General features: G+C 41.4%; 1 non-coding gene across 1 annotated transcript; it reads left to right on the forward strand.

Moving 5' to 3' along the window:
- The first annotated feature begins 3,345 nt into the window (after positions 1-3,345).
- Trnak-cuu (transfer RNA lysine (anticodon CUU)) lies at positions 3,346-3,418 on the forward strand. Its single transcript has one exon. It is a non-coding gene; the product is annotated as a tRNA-Lys (tRNA).
- Positions 3,419-9,302: the final 5,884 nt, after the last annotated feature.

Genomic DNA, 9,302 nt, shown 5'->3' on the forward strand with positions numbered 1-9,302 from the left:
AGACATTCCCTCCGCAATAAACGTAAGAAGATTGTTTAGTTGCAATAGCATGAACATTCTTCCATTACAAGCTACACACCATACGGCGCACAGTCATACTCTTATAGACGTAATCGCAACGAAACAGACTGACAAAGTATGAGATGTTGGTCAAACTTCGGCTCCAGGCCTCTCAGCGCATGATATAATATTCCTGGCCTACTCTGTGCAGCCCCCAAGGATCAAATCGCGTTACATAACGTGTAGGAACATGAAACGTATTGACCTTGAAGATCTAACAGCCGATTGCTCAGAAATCTCATGGCATCAGATAATCAGGGAACCTACAATCGACGGCAGAATTAATGAACTTGGTGAAAAAACTCACTGCCCTCTATGACAAACATGCACCTGAACGCACAATCCGTGTAAGAAAATCTCCTGCTCCATGGCTGACAGCTGAATTACGTCAAATGATGACTAATCGGGATGCTGCCCACAGGCGTTTTAAGGCAGATCCGAAACCCGAGCGTTTCGAAGAATACAGAAAGCTACGAAAGAGTGAAACAATGCATTCGCAATGCTAAAATCAGGCACGCTCGTTCCCTTGTATGCAGCGATCTGACGCCCACGACTCTATGGAAGAATCTCCGTAGCTTAGGGGTCGGAAAGGCAAAATCGGAAACTACTTTTCATGTGTCAGCTAACGAATTAAATGAATTCTTCTCTGCACCTCTGAATACCCGCACGGCTGATAATTACCGTCCACAAGAATCCCCAAACAGGATAACTAACAACGATACCTTCCATCTAAAATATGTAACAATAAATACGACAAGAAAAGCAATAATGATAATCTCTTCTGATGCAATAGGCAATGACAGTATCGGCATAACCATGATTAAGAATGTTGCCGATATCTTAATACCTGTCTTAACCGACATATTTAATTTTTCCCTCGTGAACGGAATATACCCCACTGCATGGAAAAGAAGCATAATTCGACCCATCCCTAAGATCGAAAACCCGCAACTGCCTAGTGATTACCGACCAATTAGCATACTGCCTGCTGTTTCCAAAGCACTTGAATGTATTGTTCATGATCAAATCACTGAACACCTGCATGAATTCAGTCTATATGACAAATTTCAATCCGGTTTCTGTAAACATCACAGCACAAACACTGCTCTAATTAAAGTAACTAATGACCTGAAATATGCCATCGACAACCGAAAGGCAACAATATTGACGCTACTGGACTTCAGCAAAGCTTTTGACACTTAACTTTGACATATTGCTCAGAAAAATGCAACAGCTTAATTTCTCAGATAGTGCAATGAGATGGTTTGAAAGCTACTTAAAAGACAGACAGCAATGTGTTGTTTGCTTAAGTGAAAAATCTTCCTGGAAACATGTTTCCTCGGGAGTGCCACAAGGAGCAGTCTTAGGACCACTTTTGTTTTCTTTATATGTCAACGATATTTCGTAGGTTCTGTCCTGCTGTAAATATCATTTCTATGCCGACGACCTCCAGCTCTACCTAAGTGTCAGACCTGAAGATGTAAACACTGCAATCGCTCAGATGAATAATGATCTGTCTTCAGTAGTGACATGGGCGAAAAACCTGGGGCTTAAACTAAATGCAAAAAAAGACGCAAGTAATCTTAATAGCACATCATAAATTAATAAGTTCAGATTTCCGCGAACGGCTACCTCCTATTCTGCTCGACGGTACTCCAATACCATATCAGAAAACAGTTAAGAACTTGGGTGTCACTTTGGATGAGCATCTCAACTGGGCGGAGAATACAGTCGCAGTGTGCCGGAAGACGTCTGCTTATCTCTATGTTCTCAAAAAGTTTCCGAACATATTTCCACAGGACTTGAAACGCCAGCTCGTGCAAGCACTCGTTCTACCGAACCTTCACTATAGTGATGTAATTCAACAAGGCATGAGTAATGAAAACGAAAGACGGCTAGAACTAACCATGAATGCCAGTGTGCGTTACACCTGCAACATTCACCGATATGATCATGTTAGTGCTTCACACTCCGAGCTAGGGTGGCTGCTGCCGGACAAATTGCGTTTCTACCACACTACGTCTACTTCACCGACTCCTCGTCGCGCAAGCACCCCAGTACCCTGCTTCAGAGATTAAAAACCTGTCATGCCATCATAATCGAAACAGGAGGTCACTCTTATTTGGTATCCTAACTGTGCCCACTCACAAAACAAAAACTTTTGTAAACTCCTTCTCAGTTGCCGCTGTCCGCCTCTGGAACAAACTCCCCCTTACCTTGCGCAAAATTCAATCCCCTGCTGCTTTTAAGCAAAATCGGAAATTACTTTTCATGTGTCAGCTAACGAATTAAATGAATTCTTCTCTGCACCTCTGAATATCCGCACGGCCGATAATTACCGTCCACAAGAATTTCCTACTACCATCCTCATAATGTTCTCCACAAAACTTATGTACAAGGCCAATCCTCTCAACTGTCAAATAGCAAAGCTAGCGCCTCGTATCTTGCTCCTGAGATGCCTTCTTCTTCATCTATCTCTATTAGCCACGCAATCTTCTTTTCCTTTATATTTCCTTAATTATGTTTCATCATATCTCTATTCTTGTCCTCCCTTCACCACCAGTCTCCCTCATACTCCCTGCTGCTAGCACTCCTATCTAAAATCTGTCTCTTCAATAATGTCTAATTATAACAGTAGTTATGATCTACGCATATAAACTCTGTATGTATGTATTTTTCCAGATGTGCGTTTGCAATTGTTTATTTCACTTTTTGTACTAGATGTAGTTTAACATGCCTACTAAAACTTATGAATGTAAAATAAGTAGAATGCTTGGTTAGATGTAAGAGAGGGCCTGATGGCCCTAATCTTGCTAGGTTAAATAAATCAATAAATAAAAATAAATAAAATAAATAACTGAGGAAGACAGGACTACAAAAGTTGAAAATGGTAACACTGATTTCGGGGTGTTTCTTTCGAGGACAGGATTGCAGACGCCTGCACAAAGCGCTAGCTGCAGTAAAAAAAATTCGCTGTAAGAGCGTATCACCATATTGTAGTATATAACAGCAACTATGGACAAAGATGCTTTAAGCTTAGGCTTTGTAGACGCAGTAGTCTCGTAGTGTGCTTTATTTACTGGCCAGCGCTGGAATGCATTTTACTTTGCTTCCACCAAAGACGCGTGGCTTTCGTGGTCGACCATCAGTAAAAGTCGTTTCGTCTTGCTGCTACGTAGACAAATTCCCACATCAAATATTGACATCTCTCCACAAACAGCAAAGAAAGGATGGACTACTACATTGCACCTTTCTACTGCATCATGGGTGCCCGCTCCTCGCGCGGCCCGGCTAGCTCAGTCGGTAGAGCATGAGACTCTTAATCTCAGGGTCGTGGGTTCGAGCCCCACGCTGGGCGACAGGTTTTTTAAACTTTTGTTGTCTGGTACACCATAAAACTAATTCTTTTGTGCAATCAGTGATAAGAGAAACAGCACATTTAAGTGAGTTCGGAAATTACTCCAAGCCCCTCTTTGCGTTGCGATGCTCGAGATACAAGGAAGTAAGAGTTATTTTGAAAAATGAAGATAACCGCAGGACAGTTGCATAATCCATGACCTGTTTCGGAACAGTTACAGTTCCATTATCTGATGTAAACTGAAATAGTAAAAATATTCTATTACACGCGAAAGGGAGGGGATCCTCAAGTCTGAAATATCAGATAACGAACATTCGGCTAAAATTTCAAAATTAAAACAAATTAAAAGAGAGAACAGGATGTTAATTACAAATGAAATCACTTAATCATCTGATGTCATCCTCACACTAATGTTGTCATGGAACAAAAGGATTCGCGTCAAAAGAGTAAAAGGGACGTAAAACAATGCAAAAAACAGACATCACGGCCGGATGCCTGTTTTCCTCGCAGCAGAGGAAGACGAAATTGACGAATCACCACTTTTCGCCCCAGAAGAAGTGGCAAAAATAATAAAGTCTCTCCCGACGAAAAAGACACCACGCCACGACCGGCTCACAAATCAACTGATTAAGAAACTCCCGCCTCTGGTAATCCAACGAGCTGGAAACACGCGGAAGAGGTCGCGATAGCAATCCTGGAAATGACCCATTATTCTCACAGCACTACAGACCGACTAGTCTTCTGCCAACCCTCAGCAAGATCTACGAGCGCCTCCTACTCATACCAGTCGAGCAGCACATTGGCAGGGAGCAACTACTCCCTGATTTCAAATTCGGATTCAGACAAAAACATTCAGCCCCACAACAGATCATGAGGGTAGTTGAGGCCAATACCTACAGAGGCCTTCAACCGCAGAAGCTACGGTGGCACAGTGCTACTTGATGAAGCCAAAGCCTTCGACATAGTATGGCATGATGGGTTACTTTACAAACTATACACTCAAGGCTTCCCCGGATGGATAGTCAAACTTCTACAAAATTATCTTACCGGTAGAACTTTCTCCGCTAAAATTGACACCTCCCTTTGCACAAGGACGCGCATACGTGCCCACCTGCTACAGCCTATATACGGCTGACGCCCCCACCGCCCCCCTGGTAAAGACGGCACAGTATGCGGACGATACCGCGTTCAGTACTCGAAACGCAAACCAGGATCTGGTCACTCGACGACTGCAACTAGTCCTGAACGCAACAGAAAGACAACAAACCACGGCAAAACACAGCAATGCTAATGACACGCCATCTCCGGAAACGAGGCCCGCTAAGACGGAGGCCCATCCACCTCAGGTTCGGCGGACGGGAACTACCGTGGCGGCAGACAGCCAATTACCTGGGGGCAACCCTGGATAAGAGGCTGACTTGGAAACCGTACATTGAAGACCTAAGCCGCAGCGCCTGCGGAAGGATGAGCACCCTATGCCCGGTTCTGAACGCAGAAATTTCTCTAGCCTCAAGTACAGGCGTAAGAGTTTACTGTACCCTAATCAGACCAATAATGGAATACGCCTGTCCTGTATGGGGCTACGCCGCCGCCACGCACAAAAAAACTCCAGGCAGCGCAGAACAGGGCACTCAAACGTGCGCTACACCTTCCCAACCGAATCCCTACATTAAACCTGCATGAAGCCTCTGAAGTCCCCCACCTAAAGCAACGTTTCGGAGACCTTGCAAAATCCTTCTATGAAACCACAGATAAATCAAACAATGAACTAATAAGGTCACTAGGACGTTACGACCTGATCAGAGAGTGTCATAAAAGACCCAAGCCGATCTTCCTTGACTAATAGGTAACAAATAACCAAGCTTCACCAAACCATCAAAGTAAAAGAGAAAAAAAACACCAGGAACTCTTCCTAATATTAGCAAATTACATATTAAATATATCTATAATAAAAAATATAAAAATTCGACATCACCTCATAATATAAACAGACCATCAATCCATAATCATCCACTCACCCCACCAACCACAGTATGGCAGCTAAAGGAACACTAAACAAAAAACACTCACAAAACAGCAATGACAAACCCAAAAGTAAAGCTACAACACAAAAATCATTCGCAAACCATACATTACGAGTACGTATCCAAAGGACAAAAACCTTAATAACATCATCCCCAAAATATGAGGAAATAAAAAACAGTGCGAAGCAGACCCATTGGTCACCACAGGCTGCCCACGTCTAGTGTAAATGGTAACTGCTTACCCGCCTCCCCCCCCCCCCCGCCCCCTTTCCACCGGTCAGGATATATAGTGTGTGGTTAACCATACTTCCTCCAACCACTGTACGAAAATTTGCGATTGCACTTCACTAACATTATTAATTTAAACTGTCCTGTGAAGGTGATGAAAGAAAAAAAAAAAAGACTTTTGAACGTTATGCAGAAAGTAATTAAGTTAACAATTAAATCTAAACTTTACTCTCACAGGCAGAGAAGTTCCTTGGTGTGCAGGATAGACAGACGGTTTAGTTGTAAAAATTTTATGCAGTTAAAACTGATAAAATTTTGAGGAAAAATTTACACAAACGCCCGTTTTGCAATTTGAAAGTGTAAGACTAAGCTGACGGCGGTAATAGCCCAGTCAACAAAGACAGAAAAGATTGAATATGGGGAAATCATTCGTACAATCCGCAATTTTTGTACAGTGGAAGGAGCGAGTTCCACGAATAACTGTGAAAATCCTTACCGCTGAAGAAATACTATACGGGTGGTATGTGTTTGGGGATCACTTTTGTACGATTTTCTTGAATAACTCCAAAATCGCGACCTCTATCGAAAATGCACTCAATTCAAAATTTAACAAAATTAGATTTTCCGTCTGTGCTTGGAAGAAAATGACGTTCAATGATACCTTACATTTCCTATAAAAAAGACTTAACATTCATTTTTTCTGTAGGACTAATAGTCCGCACAAAGACAACGAGAAACTATTGACAATCTCGCGCGACGCGCATGTGCTAAAGCTTATGTGGTTTTTGCAGGCCAATTTGAGAGTGTTTCCCGACTTGATAGGCCGCAATTTATTGTTCTGTATCAAATTGTTCGTCTCAACATCCTTTACATCACTGTGGTAAGTTGTAAACAGTTATCATTTACACCATGTATATACGTGTAAAAAAGCTAAATATAAAAACTGTAAACAAAAGAAGGCCATAGCTTCTACCTTTTTTGAAAACAGAAACCACAGTTCAGAAAACAAACAACATTTATAACAAAAATGTCTTAATTGAAATGTGAAACACTATATTTTACAACAGCAATCAAACCAGTAACATGAAAACATGGTCTCTACGACCCACTAGTGTGGGTTCCAGATATAATGGTCGGCGGTAGGTGACAGGAGTTTTAAAAACATTTCATCAGGTTTTCATAAATTTTTAACAAAGTATTTGGTATGTAATTATTATTAAAAGCTTAAACTTTCTATAACTCTACTTTATAAATTTTAAAGCATAAAGCTACTGTCCTACTTTATTAACCACCATTACTACAGTGGGCGGTTACAAAATTTTACTAGCATCGCAGACAAAAGTGGACAGTGAGTAAAAATGCTTGACAACCTCAGCATTAGACACGTAGGAAATGATTGCTCTCAAACAGAATGCATTAAAAGAACAGTTATAATTAAAAATCTCACAAAATTATGAGCAAAAATTAAAAGGCCAAGAATTGAATACAAAACACTTCACCCAAATAACAGTGCAGAAACGTACAGTCAAACTCCTTAAATTACGGTTCCAAGGAGCATGCGAAGAAGCCAATTCTGTGACACGCAGAAAGAACGAAAGCAAACTAGGTAACCCAACACGTTCTTGAAAATTCAAATTACTAGACCCAAGTAGTAAAAACAAAACAGAAAAAGGACTTCAGGATATAGGAGTAGCAAATTTACAGGAGCGCGATACAATCAGGAAAGTTGTACAGACAAAGGGTTCAGAGGAGTAAATAACAGACATGGTCAAGTAACACAGTCACTCGATGCGTTTGAAAGAATATTCGACAAAAGGATGGCCAATAAGTATTGATTTTACAGGGGTCTGAATGTTTCACTTCCGGAAAAAGCTATCTTCTACTAGCGACGCTCCTTCTCATTTGCAGTCACTATGCGTCCTCTTACGTATCGTCATCTCGCGACCCCGAAGTTAGCGCAGCTTCTAGCATCAAGAACAGCAGTGTAAATGTACTATAGGTGGTTTATTCAGCCCTTGCAGTGTACCTAATTTTTGCAGACAGTCTTCATCTTAGAAGTCATAGCAATCTGCCAGAGTAGATAGGCAAATACATGGACCTGATGACTTGGTGCACACCCCATGAGGCTAATAAGATTGTGAGTTTCGTTTATACAAAACCTTTTCAAACCTCACTGCTCCAATTTCAATCATGTTATCCGCAAACAGATAGTTCTACGACAAAATGTGCTTAGTACCACTGAACAGTCTGCTCCTCCTCTGTGCACCCTCTAGTAATCTTTACCGTTTGGCTCACACCGAACCAAGCGCGTGGTAAACAATTTACTCGTATTTAGGAAGACTGGGTTCAAGTACCTGTTTGCCTTAAACTGTGAGGGGAAACAAAGAAGAACCTAGTGTCAACAGACATTCGTCGTTGACATAGTTATATTAATCACGAACCTAAACCTAGGCAGCTAGACGAGAATTTAAAACCCGATCGTCGCAACTGTATCCCTGACAACTGAATGGAGTCGGAAATAATGGCAGTCATGTCTTCATTGGGTTGGTTCACAGTCTGTGCCCAGTATGCACTGATGGCAGAAAATGGAATGTTAAAATTAGCAAACAATTTACACTGGATACTGCTCAGTAACTTCCAATATTTTATATCGAGGCAGATGTGGAACCCGCACTATCAAATCATAACACAAATGTACACACATCACCCATCTCTTTTTCTATTATTCTACTGATTTACTACGAGTCACAAATATATGGTTAAGTTTTGCACTTAAGTTATTGCACTGAAATCATGAGGAGTACTGTCATGCAAAGCGTTTTTCTGTTATTCTTACAATTTGTTGCAGCACGTCCGCGATATTTCTGATTTTTTATCTCCTCCTGCTTGCTTTCTTGCTTCGTAGTGTTTTCCATAAAACTTGCAAATTGCTCAAATTGTTTGCTAATGGTGCGATGTCGCCAGAAAGTTGCAACAGCTGCTGGGAGAGAGACATGATGGGAACAGCCCAGGAAAATAAAAGTGCAGCTTAAGTATGCTGGAAAAGCAACAGTTCACCTGAAGATGACTGGTAGGAAACTCATAGAAACGTTGTGACAACATGACATGGTCAATAACCCGAGAAAAATTCACAATACGATTTGTTGTGCTGAAGAGTCAGGAAATAACGGCGCTAGGCAAGAAATGCTACCATACTGACATTCAGAATCACTAAAGCACACAAAATCAGAAAAGCGAATTTACTGCTACCAAATTTCGTGTGTGTGTGTGTGTGTGTGTGTGTGTGTGTGTGTGTGTGTGTGTGTGAGTGAGTGGAGTGAGTGGAGTGAGTGAGTGAGTGAGAGAGAGAGACGCCATCTCAATGTGAAGATATAATCAGTTCACATTTTAAGTCACTTATATGGACTGTGGTGACAAGTAACAGCAATAAAGAGTATATGTTTCGCAAAATTAAAAAAATGTAGTCACTGCTCTCACTCAAGTCCTAACAAAGGTGTGTTTACATACAGTTGGCAATATTGAAAATATCGTTAGAGGTATTCCGTTATGTGCCACCAGTGAAGCGTCTACAGTGGTGGAAATTATCATTTCCTGCTCCCAACTACGTACCAGAATGTGCACTCTCCTTACCC

Source organism: Schistocerca cancellata, chromosome 9, assembly GCF_023864275.1.
Source record: "Schistocerca cancellata isolate TAMUIC-IGC-003103 chromosome 9, iqSchCanc2.1, whole genome shotgun sequence".
In the NCBI taxonomy this organism is placed as follows: domain Eukaryota; kingdom Metazoa; phylum Arthropoda; class Insecta; order Orthoptera; family Acrididae; genus Schistocerca; species Schistocerca cancellata.